At 34.3% G+C, this 13,188-nt stretch overlaps 1 protein-coding gene across 2 annotated transcripts in view; it reads left to right on the top strand.

Moving 5' to 3' along the window:
- Positions 1 to 13,188, top strand: part of LOC141455859 (neurotrimin-like) — a 433,945-nt gene that overhangs the window by 189,601 nt on the left and 231,156 nt on the right. The gene's annotated exons all lie outside the window — the stretch shown is intronic.

Below are 13,188 nucleotides of genomic sequence, written 5' to 3'. Positions count from 1 at the left end.
TTTTTACCAAGACCTGCTCCTTGCCTTGTTTGCTAAATGTGTGGAACTTTAGATTATTTTTCTTCAAAAATACTTGATTTGAACCCTATGATTTTATTATGTAAAGCTAAAAGTCAAACAGCTTTCTGGAGATGTAGGTGGATGAAATGATATTAGTATTTTTAATTGTGAGAAGGGAAACTACCCTTATATATGTACTTGTTCCTTAGATATTTCAAATTTTGGGAGAGAAGATGTTCAGATTGAAAGAGCACCAAGAACAACAAGGAAGACTTATGCCAAAAAGACACCTAGTCTGGGAGGAGGATTCCAAAAGATTGTTACCATGTAATGTCCCTTTAGGGTACTCGTTAACACTCCTCGATAATTTGGTTAACTTGTTGAGCATCCTTTGGTTAGTTCTTGCAGACTATAGGCTGCTTAAGAGTGTTTAAGTTTGCTTGTTTTGTCAGTTAGTTGGATGTTGTTGCTGCCCATCGATCTCTTTTTCAAGTAGAATTAAAGTTGATGCCTTCTAACTTGGTGTTAAAAGGAGTTTGTTGCCAATTTTCTTATAGCCCTTTTAGAACGCTTAACTTCGTTCATTGCAAATAAAAGACACTGAGGCATGGAATTTGAGACTACCTATTCTGTTCAGGTCTGTAATAAATGGTATCTGAAACGGATCGCAATAAATAATCCAAAAAATGGATTCGTAAAAAATCAAATCGTAAAGGAGCTATTTGTTTACAGAATTTAAAGGCGACTGACGTTGGTACGCCAAGTTTTGCGTGACACCTAATGATTGTAAATCTAAATTGCCTTGTACAACTAGCGCAGAATACTAATTTGTTATTTAAAGTTAGTTTAAGAGTATTTATCAAGTTGTCTTTATAGAACATCATTTCGGAAGTGCTGCTATTTCTTTATTTACCCTTCAAATATATTAATTATTATTAGAATTCTGATAAACAAACTACCTTTTTTGGATCTTAAGGCAGATGAGCTCAATTTTTTCTTTTAATTTAGTAAAACCGAGCGCCTTCCTTGGGCTTGTTGATCGTTATGGTTTTGCTCTGAAGGAACTATAGTTTTTGTAACTGATTTATTTAGTAGTAATATTCAGTTAAATAGCTGAGCTTTGATTTATTGAAAACATGTTAATTTGAAGTAGGTATTATCAGATTCTTCAAATGGTTTGGTAAATTCAAAATGTAAATTAAAAAAAAAAAATTATAAAAAAAGATTTGAAAATGGCCTGTGAATTCGACATCCTGAAATTACTTATTTTATTCAAATTAATCTTGGCTGCTTTACTTTTTTCTAAGAAGTTAAATAAAAGAAAACAAAAAAAATATTACAAAAAAAGAAGATTATTCTGTATAATTTAACTGGCACAGTCACTGAAGGAAATATTAGCGCGCACTCAGGCGAATAGTGCCATAATGGAATAATTATTCTTTCATATTTTTTTTTTTTCATTTTAATGAAAGTAATTACTTTTTGTGCCACTTTTCTTGCTCTCATTTCGTTTCCGACATTTCTATTCTTTTGCTTTACTTCCCCTTGTGTCGATTAATTGTACTAAAAAATTCACATTTTTCAGTTATCTTCATTTAAATGATTTTTTCTAAAAGTACATTTTGAAGTAATTATGAAGAACACTTAATCAAATTATTGCTAAAGACAATGTGCCGTTTTCCTGGTTGAAAAATCATATTTGTAGTAAATTTTTATTATTTTATTATAGGTTTATTACTTTGGAAATAGTCACAAGTAAATAGATGCAAACTTCCTCATTACTTTTTGAATAAACCTTTGCAAAATAAGTCTGCTTTACTAGACAAAATTTAACAAAAGAGTTTCTAATGGTGAAAAACATGAAAATAACAAGAATGTAACCAGGACTAAGATTTATTATTCAAAGAAAAAAATATATAGAACATTTGAGAAGAGGTAATCGGAAATCAATGGGATACTGAAAGACTTGATTTAGAAAAATTGACAAAAGAAATAAAACAATCTAGAAGTTGTACCTCCAGTGATTAAAAAATGAAATCAATAATTTATCAACTGTAGTATTCCAAAATATCACCTTCTATGTGTAAATTACATAGTGTAATTTTGTAGTTTCTTCATTGGATCAAGTTTTCTTTAGCACTTTACGTTTGTTTTATTCAAAGTTCATTTATTATTAAAAACTCCTTGTAAACTGTACTGCTGCTGATGTTTTTAGTTAATTTCTTTTGTCAGTTTGGGTATAAAAGGAATGTAGAATCACAGGAAAGAAATCTTAATAGGTCCTTTTTTTCCCCACCGAAAACATGGCGAAGTGTGAAGTGTTGTAAGCTTCTAAGACCAACGAATTTACCGGTTGAATTGAGATCGGTAGCTGAACTGATTAGTTTGTGACTCTAAAAGGAAGCCTGTTGACCGTAGTACAGCCGAATGGGTGAATCAGTGAAGAGGGCAAACTGTTGTAGGGAAAGGGCTGAAAGGGCGGAGTGTGAGGCACGATGGAATGGCTTCTGCTAACTCTTTACGCAGAGTAGACTTCGCTGTTTACAAGGATACGGCATTAGGGCAGTCCCGTGCCTTTACCATTACTACCGCAGTATACAGGGCCAAGGGCAAACCGATAAGCTCTTGACGTCCAACCAGCAGCAGAAATTAAAGCCAGATTAGAGAAATACCCAGATGCTGGGCATCTATATATATTTAGTGAGAGAGAGCAATACAAGTAAGAGCGTACATATAGCTTCATCGCTCAATGTGTATTGGTGTTGAATCTATCTTGTATCTCCATTCCCCCACTTCTACTCGCTAACCTCCAACCGTTTGCAACCAGTTGAAAATTAACGGTCTAACTGAAAATCCAAAGCTTCCCCCCCCTTACCCTGTTTTGTACACTGAATTCTCTCCCACAATACCGTATATGGGCCAGCTTTTATCGGATTAAATGCGAAAATCTCATTTAATTTATGCTTGATACATGGCAATTTGAATTAGTTTTCTTCATTTAAACTTTATTTGTATTTAAAGTGATCCAGTTTGATCGCAAATTTAAAAAACATATGAATTACCAACATTACACTTTGGGAAAGCCGGACAGAGAGGCGAGGAAGCTTGGTCCGTCAGTTTTAGGTGGCTTTGTAACGTCACTGACAGAGACTCTAAAGCAGAGAAAGGAGTTTAAGCCGAGGTATGCCCTTATAGTATTGTTATGGGATCCTGAGAAGAATTGGTAACCAGAATAAGGTGTTTCTCGCCAGGGTTCTTGGACCGGGACGATTCACGCCCGAGTTTTCAGCGGGGTGTGAACCCTTTTGGAGCATTTCTCGTTAGGGCAGCCTTCAAGAGAATGGGTGAATAAAAGGTCGCAGGAGTAGTAGTGCCAGAAGTAATAGTAGCCAGATTCAAGCGAAAAAATTATCACAACCTACCTGCACCAGATTATTACGTCATTGATGCAATTAGTGCAGGCGGCCATTCATATGATTCAGCCATCTAAACGGGTCACTTCAGATTTTAGAAACATGCATCTCATGGACTGGTGTAGGATATCTGTGTAGGTTCCATCAGAAAAAAAGTGGATACTGCGCTGCAGGTACTGTTTCAGTGGCATGACTTAAGATTGATTCGGTTATTCGGAGAAGAAAAATCTAATAATTCTTATTTTTCCCAGGAGCCTCTGACTTCTAAATATTAAAAATAAAGTCCTGGAGGAGGTGCTCTAATTAATGGGTGTTACAATAGTCCCTACGGGTCGTTATGCCCAATCTCAAGGAATCTTATCTAATCTAATATTAAATATTTAACAAAAGTTTGCATTGAGAATAAAGTCTCAAATGAAAGTGGTTGTTGATTCTTTGGAGGGTAAATTTAAAGAGAATCATTAGAACCATTTTGAAGCGAATCGCGAAAAGAAATGGCACCTTATTAGTTGATGAAGATGATAATGCCGGTTATCGATTGAAAATGGTCTTAAAACTGCTACAAAGAGCTTGAAACGTAATCGAACAAAGCTTCCAAATCTCCTTCTTTTGAAAGCCGTGAAATGATCTTCAGTTTATTTTGATTTTTCTCGATTGATTTAATGAACAAGTAGTGCTAAAACCGAACTTCTTTAGGGTCATTTGCCATTTGTAAATAATCAAAACCTCATTATCTGCTAACATCGAAGTTTTCTCTTTAGATTCTTATATAATAAAATTAATTTGTGTGTGTTTAAGTCCTCCATCATGCCATATTTATTTTCGAAAAGGGTGTCTTAAAGCTTAAGGGCCGCTATCATACCCGTCTTTCTTTCTCATCCAAGTTCTATATTCAATCTCCACGCCTATTTACTCTTAAATCTACCAGTTTACCCGTTACAGTACCTTCTCAAATCTGTCAGAGACAGGTTAATAGACTTGTCTCTTTCTCAATAACTTTCACACCAAATACTCTCAATCTCTACTAAGTACGAGCCTCTCTCTGATCAACTTCACTCTGTTAACACTATTTTATAGAATTGCCTTCATCGTGCCATTGTGTACCCCAACAATCTATTGTAGCACTATCTATAGGTTTGAGCTCTATTATTATTACTAATCGTATGACTCTAACTGCACTTCCTTATCATTTAGATTTTTGTTTTTTTGCCCAGGCTAACCCTCATCACTTAGGCTGGACACATACATATAGAACACCTAATAGATATTCCTTCTCTGGTTAAAGCAAGTTTTTACACTATCCACAGTAATGGTAGAGAGAATATGTGTTTGTAATGATACGACATTAACCCGTCAAGCCACCAGTGAGAGATTCATTAAAAAATTGTTATAAACATTCATTTGGCTATTAACAAAAAGAAAACCTGGATTAATTACAATTGGTTACAAATACCACTTAAACAGAGCTAGAATAAATAGAAGAAAAATCTCGGTAAGTAAGTGTAAATGCAGTAGAATATTACGCTGATCCTACGGTAAATCCACTTTGATCGGGAGGCACTCACCCCCCCCGGTTGTCCTGTAAGGGTCTCTCCTTCAGGGTGTGGTAAGTACTCCAACTACACACAACCATCAAGCACCATCGTTGTACCCTTCTTGTTCCTTATTATTATTTTTTTTTCACCCTTTCGGTCCACAGGTTCAACAGGCCAATAGAGAGCTGGCTGTCCAACACTCTAACACAACGATCAATGGACGCATCCTTATTTCTTTTCGTTCCTGGTCCTACAAAGTGCCTCCATAATCTTATTCTGTTGAAAATTGTCACCTCTTGTTTACCTAATGGACACCTTTCAATGGTCGTTATCCCCCACTTGCCTCACAGTACACACCGCTGGCAAAACCTAACCTATTCTTTCCATCTTCTAGCTAAGAACATTCACTCACCGCTTCTATCACCAAATACTTATCATTGGTATGTACCCTTTCACTTTATTTTCACTCATTCTTCTTGTACTTCTGTCTTATTATACGATATATTAGCATTTAGATATAAAACCAAATTCATAATTTTTAAGTGAGCTAAATAAGGTCGACCCGAGTTTGCACAGAAATTTTTTTCTAGTCAAGTTATTGATTATTATTTTTATTTTTTTAAAATTTTTTATTGCAATTTACCACTGCAACAGTTGTTGCAACAAGCAAATATGGTGAAAGAAAAAAGAAATAAAAGGAAATCATGAGTGGAGAAGACACCCAGTGGTGTCACTCCAGTAACGTGCTTTGCTCTCACGATAAGAGAAGATCACGAGGCCATCTTCTCTTCAATCTCCTTAGAAGATTACCTGATAATGTGAAGGAAGATAGGTGTTCTATGAGAGGGTTAGGATGAACTGTTGTAGAGGAATGAAATTTGAAAAAACGAGTGTTAGCAAGATCTGTAATGAAAGGAATTTTGAGGTCATTATGGATAGTGAGGTTAGATACATAGAACGGAGTGTTAAGAAGGTTTCAAAGTATTTTTTACTGTAATGTCTGGAGGCGTAGTGAGTTGGAACGCTTAGTCGATCCCCATACTTCGATGATAAAATGAATTTTATGGTAATAATTAATTTTACAGGAAGATTAGCCAATAGTTCGTAATATTCCCATTGATTACTTACAGATTATTCAATAGTTGTTATTAAAAAATGTGTTTTTCAGGTCAAACTTACTGAAACTTCCAAATTTCCTCATGTTCTTTATTGATGTTTTTTCAAATAAGGTCGACCTTAGTTGTATCATCTAGCATTGGATTGAATAATAGTTATAGAGAGACTTTTTCCCCTTGTGCGGATATCTTTCCCTGCACCAATAACAAACATTCTCCGCCCGTAATTATATCTGCAATAGTAGTGGAGTTTTCATATACCTTTAATATCCAAAAATGCCAACTCTGGAGATTGTATCACGAGATTAAGTGCAGTAAAAAGAAAAAGAAAGAAGGTTTGATGAGCCTCGCTGTCATAATTAACTAATTGGTTATAAACCTGAAATGATATGCTAAATAATATTACAAATATGTTTGTAAAAACCTAGTTTTCTTGTAATAAGGCTTAAATATATTATGAATATAGGCTTACATGGAAGGAAGCGGGTGGCTGCTTCAAACGTTTCTCATTTAACAGGAAATGTTTAGAAAGTAAGATAGGACAGAGAAGGTAGGTTAATATTGATAAAAACCTTGTTTTTTTTTGTAATAGACTTTGGAATAGGGAAGGTGGCAACATGAAAATGAGGTTAAATTAATGGTTTTGGCTGTAACAGAGGTAGTTTTCTCTAGTGAAAAGTATTCTACAAGAATGGGTGGAAGATTTAAGATAGAAAACGCTTATGTGCATGTATTGGTGTGCTCGAATTGGTTATTCCACAAGTGTGTGTGTGGAGAGGCTGTGATCGCACTCTTCTTAGCCCACTGATACCAGAGCAATATGCAATAATCTTCGCCCGTTTTACGCTAACATTGAGGCTAGGCAGCCTCCATTCTCTTTGCTCGGAAGAAGCTGCATAGTTCTCCCTCCGATACAGGAGTTTCACTACACTGAACCACGATAATTAGATTTAAGTACACTCTTGTTTATGAAAGTTAACAAGTAAAAAAAAATGTCAAGCCCATTTTATACCACAAAATTGGTTATATAACAGTTATTACCCTTTACTCAGCGCACAGTGTCTGCTAGTGTACCGCTCTTAATTGCGGTTAAGTTTCATATTACTAAGAAATTATCGTTAATAATTATTAAAGCAGATTAAGTAGAAGCAGAAAGGAGAGTGCAACTTTACTCTGGGCCAGTTTACTAGAATAGCAAGAAAGAACTAGCAGCCATCTCCGTTCACATGATAATCTAGAAGATGTGGTCCAGATATAAGAGACGCTGGGACGGTAATGGTGTGACTTTCCTCTTTTGGATGACACTTGGAGTAAGATCACTCGCCTCGCTTGTTCCACTTCCTCGCTTATACTCGACAGAGATTTTAAGAAGCACAGTGGAGAGGGAAAAACAGTTTTACTTCTTTTCTTATTTCCCTTTTTTTTTTTCTTCTTAAAAGATTGCTTCTCATTTAGCTTGATCTTAAACATTTCTTAGATGTTGTCAAGTCAATTTCATTATTACTAAATGTTTCAGAACGGTTGCAGTTCGTTAACGATTGATTATCAGCAGTTTATCAAATCATAGCAAATTGCCACACTGTGAAATACGATGTTCTTATGTTCCACAGTCCTGAAGATGACCTAGCCACAAGGTCGAAAGCTCAGCACAATAACAAATACAAAATATGACTGAAATTTGCATTTATTTTTTCATCCCATTCAAACAATGAATCAGTCACCAAAAATAATGAACAGTGTTATCAATAAAGTATTAATGAAATGTTGGGTACTTGCTGATTTCTGTTCCTTTTAGCGTTTATTCAACCCTTAAACTGTAAGTGTTTGTTAAATAGATTTTATACCTTTTGGATAGATTTTATATTTTTGTCTATTCTGCAAATCCTTTACAGATTTTCTTAACGTTTCGAATAAATTATTATATATATCCTTATATGGTATTAAGTTGGAACCAAAACTACCACCAGAGAGATCTTTTAAAAGAATGTTTAGAGTTGCGGTCCCCAAAGAATCCACAAAAACCATTTTCTGAGCAAAACTGAATAGCAAAATTAAACTGCGATTACAGTACTTCTTACTAAAAAGGCAAATATAAACATTAAATACGCCCGACTGCAATATTTCCCCTTAATAACTTTAAGAGGAGGGTGGCACTTCGATCTCACGCAATAAAGCACGAACCACTTCATCCTGCGAAATTTAATCAAAATTGGTCGAATATTAAACGATGAGAGCAATAAAAGTTTGAAATTTGAACGAATTTAAAAATATCCAAAACTCAACCTCTTAAATCTCATATACAATCTAACTAACACTAGAATATTGCAATTACAAAACATCCCAAATTTACCCTTCTATATCTCATTAACTATTATCACCAGAACATTGCCGTTTATACCAGTAATAGAGCTAACATTTCTCTACTATACAGTGAAGAATTCATTGAATTCTGAAGAATACGAAGAGAGATATACCTAAAGGTTTGAAATTTGTTGTAATTTGAAAAGCTCCAAAACTCAACTACTTTGATCTCATAAACTATCATCACTAGAATATTTAAATTTATACCTGTTATAGAGCAAAATTTTCTGTACAATTCGATACAGAATTTATAATCTGAACAATGCGAATAGAGATATAACGGTTTGTAATGAAGGGTTTGAAGCAGAACGTCACTTTATTATTACGTAGGAGAGCCCTATCTTTTTTATCCTGCTAAATTTTATCAATAACAGGAAAAAAAAAACAAAATTCAATGTCTCCCTTGTAACTTCAATATCCTTTATGGTATTTCGGGAGGAGTTGGATTACATTCTATGTCCCAGGGAATTGGGCACCCACTAAGTTAGAACAACCATCCTGTTTAACAAGAGCTGGTTAGATGCTTCTGCGCAAAGTACAAAGGCGTGAAAGCTGAACTATGAGTTCAAATAGTCCTTCATTACTCGTGTACGATATAGCTGTTTCATCTTCTTCCTGACAAAACAGACAGAGGCTGTCTTTTGCCCCTATCCATGAGATGCATGTGTTTATTCAATCTACAATGGTTAGTTAAAGGTTCTAGGAACATCCTAGAGGCTGCCCGGTCTTGCTGGATGAATGTCGCAGTGAGTAGTTTCTTGCCCGGGGTCCTCTCACCCTTTCTACCACTTATTACTCGCACATTCTTTCTTTGCTGCAATAAAGACCAGGTTTCGTAAAAACTGCAGTGGCCCCTTCTCGGATCAAGCGAACCACTGTCTCATTGCCCATTGTTTTTGGTGCGTTTTCAAGGTTTCTGTAAAGCGCTCTCTTTAAAAGTGCCCTTTATTCTAGCGTACGTGTATAGTATTGAAATCAAGTGTCATTTCTAGTAGAAACCCCAAGTTTTAAGAAACATATATTACTTAAGTTTACGGCAATAAAACTTTTTAAACTAAGTTTTTTTTCCAATTTTATTTTAGCTCACTCTAATTTGTTTATTTTAGAAAACCGAAGGAAAATGCAAAAATAATTTCCAGGTAGGGATGCTGTTTGAATTGTAAGCACTTCTGTCAAGTTTGGCCCTATTGGAACAAATCCAAGTGAATGAAAAAAACTAGAGATTTGGCTTAAGCAAACAGCCAACAGAATACTTTTCAATTTAATGTTCTTTTCTGCAACATTTCACCATGTTTTTATACTTTTTAGGCTGTATATACTCTTGCCTCGTGCTACACTGTTTTAATTTACATTTTATTAATTTACAAACGCACTTTCGCTACTCTTTAATCTCGTCTTCTTTTATCTCATTTCATTTTAAATGCTAATTGTGTAAATATCTATATCAACACGCAAAAAAACAATAATGCCATTCCAGATGCTGCCCACTTCAATAACACTTATTCTTCGAGTAACCAAGATACGGTAAACCTGTTTGCTGAGTATTTCTCAAGTGTATATAATAAGTCTGTTCTAGATACCGCAACCAATAAAGATGTGATATCTTTGAATTCAGTGAACATCTCAATGATAGAATTCAGCACTGAAGATGTACTAAGACAACTGTCTAATGTCAACATCAGTAAAGGTACAGGACCTGATGGAATACCATCTGCAGTATTAAAAAATTGTCAACTTGCTCTGGCCCCGATTCTGGCCTCATTATTTACCAAATCCATAAAACATGGGATTTATCCGGACATGCTAAAAACAAGTTTTGTAGTTCCGATTTACAAATCTGGAGATAAGAGGGATGTTACAAATTATAGACCAATTTGCATTCAATCAGCAATTGCGAAAATTTTTGAAAAGTCTGTAATGGACATTCTTCGGCCTTTACTCGACAACCTTATCCTCAGTGAACAGCATCGCTTCCATTCTGGTAGATCGACACTCACTAATTTGTTACTATTTGAGGACTATCTGCGGAGAGCCTTAGTTACTGCCAAGCAGGTCGATGCTGTATATCTCGATTTCGCCAAAGCTTTTGATCGTGTCAATCATTCCAAACTAATTCATAAACTATCCCATTGTGGAATTCATGGATCACTACTTGACTGGTTTTACTCCTACCTCACCGCAAGACATCAATCTGTTAAATACAAATCACTAATGTCAGAAGAATTTCTTGTATCATCTGGTGTACCTCAAGGTTCTATTCTTGGCCCTTTTTTATTCAAAATTTTTATCAATGATATATCTACATGTCTCAATTCAGTAAACTTTCTGCTTTTTGCTGACGATTTAAAGAATTATACTGCCATTAACTCTGCGGATGACTTTCTCCTCCTCCAAAACTCTCTTCATAGACTGTGTGTTTGGTGCGATGAAAATGATATGAGCCTAAACATCTCTAAATGTAAGGTAGTATCCTATCATCGTAGTCGGACGTGTACAAACTTCGATTATTCTCTTCATGCTTCAACTCTAAGTAGATCTAATGTAGTGAAGGACCTTGGTGTTACGTTCTGTGCTAACCTTTCATTCAACCTCCACATGAACTCCATAGTCACAAAGGCAAATAAAATGCTTGGCTTTATATCTAGATCTACTCGAAACTTTAAAGATGTCAGAACCATAATTATCCTTTACAAAGTAATGGTGCCACCTATTCTTGAGTACTGCTCTGCTTTATGGTCTCCTTATCAGAAAACTTACGTCAACAAACTTGAATCACTTCAAAGAAGATTCCTAAGATTGCTCTGGTATCGAGAGACAAAAGTCATGATGGAGGTACCGTAGATGACGTAATGGAATTTACTGGTTTGAGTACTTTACAGTTTCGTAGACAAGCCACAGACTTAAATTTTATTTTCAAAATTCTAAATAATAATATAAACTGCCCTGAACTTTTATCAATGTTAAATTTTCACGTGCCAACAAACGGTACTAGACAAAAACAAGTGTTTTCTAAAGTGTGCCATAGTACCAATTATCGTAAGTTCAGTTATTTTCCAAGAGTTGCGGATCAAGTTAATCATCTACCCGCTGATTTTGATATATTCAACACCAACATGATCGAGTTGAAACATTTGTTAAATAGCTGATTTTGCGGTGATTGGTACTAGGGAAAACTTACCGGTTATTTGTGATATAAAGATTTATTAATTGAGTAAAGTTTCTATTTTTAAAGTATATTTTATAGTACATATTTTGAAGTATTTTTCATCTATTAAGTAAATTATGTGTATATATTATTTCTATTTTATCTTTATTTCTATTCTACGATATATATAATGTATAAATATATGATATATGTATATTCTATAATTATTATATATTGAGTTATTATTAAATGTTATTTTAAATTATATTTCTTTGTAACTGGGTGATTGCCCGTCTTGTAAATAAATAAATAAATAAATAAATAAATAAATGAAATATATATTTTTTTTTGTACTTCAGTGATATTCGATTCAATCGATTCATTGACTCAAATAATGTTCGAAACTGAGACTAAATCTAAATATTTATAATAAATAAATCTTAATATTTAGATACTATACTATTTAGATACTACATAATTTCAAATTTTTTCTCTTGTCCGCTTAAAGTTAGGCCTGTTATGGTTCAAGTTGATGTGACCTACTGAGACTGAGTTTTGAGACTACATTGGCCAACCCGTTAAGTACCCATATTTTGCCCAAGACATAATATATTGCTTTGAGCATAACTGGGATATTCTACCAAGCTACAGTTTTTGAGTACTCTCTCAAATATTCCTTATAAATTATTTCTTAGGAAGCTATACTTTTATATTGAAAGGAGATTGTGATGAATAGTTTATAGACACTGTAGGCTGGCACAAACATATGAATAAATAAAATGTAAGTACAGTGAACGATAAAGAATTGTACAGTATCTATCTAGTTTTGGAATTGAAAAAGGACTTAATGCAAGGAAGATTCTTATCCTAGTGCTCCATATTTTTCTAGTTTTTATCTTCAATTCTGATTCACTTTCGATATCAGTGCGCAGTAGTCCCTTACAAGGACAATAGCGCTCTAGAACACAAAATAAAGGAAACGACTTCCAACTTCTAGGTCATGAGAGGAAATAGAAATAAGTAGAGTTTATTTTGTCTTTTTTTAATTTTGGATTATTTTGGTTGCCATATATATACTCTTGCCTCGTGCTACACTGTTTTAATTTACATTTTATTAATTTACAAACGCACTTTCGCTACTCTTTAATCTCGTCTTCTTTTATCTCATTTTATTTTAAATGCTAATTGTGTAAATGAAATATATATTTTTTTTTGTACTTCAGTGATATTCGATTCAATCGATTCATTGACTCAAATAATGTTCGAAACTGAGACTAAATCTAAATATTTATAATAAATAAATCTTAATATTTAGATACTATGAATTACATAATTTCAAATTTTTGCCTCTCCCAAAACTGTTTATTCTTGTCCGCTTAAAATTAGGCCTGTGGTTCAAGTTGATGTGTGCTACTGATTGAGTTTTGAGATTCCATTGGCCAACCCGGTAAGCACCCATATTTTGCCCAAGACATATTGCTTTGAGCATAACTGGGATATTCTACCAAGCTAAAGTTTTTGAGCATCCTCTCAAATATTCCTTATACATTATTTCTTAGGAAGCTATACTTTTATATTGAAAGGAGATTGTGTTGAATAGTTTATAAACACTGTAGGCT

The sequence above is a fragment of the Rhodnius prolixus genome, unplaced genomic scaffold (genome assembly GCF_049639745.1).
Source record: "Rhodnius prolixus isolate KJV_2025 unplaced genomic scaffold, Rpr scaffold_4, whole genome shotgun sequence".
In the NCBI taxonomy this organism is placed as follows: Eukaryota; Metazoa; Arthropoda; class Insecta; order Hemiptera; family Reduviidae; genus Rhodnius; species Rhodnius prolixus.
Note: the sequence above shows the minus strand (reverse complement) of the source record. Positions and strands in the feature narration are given on the sequence as shown.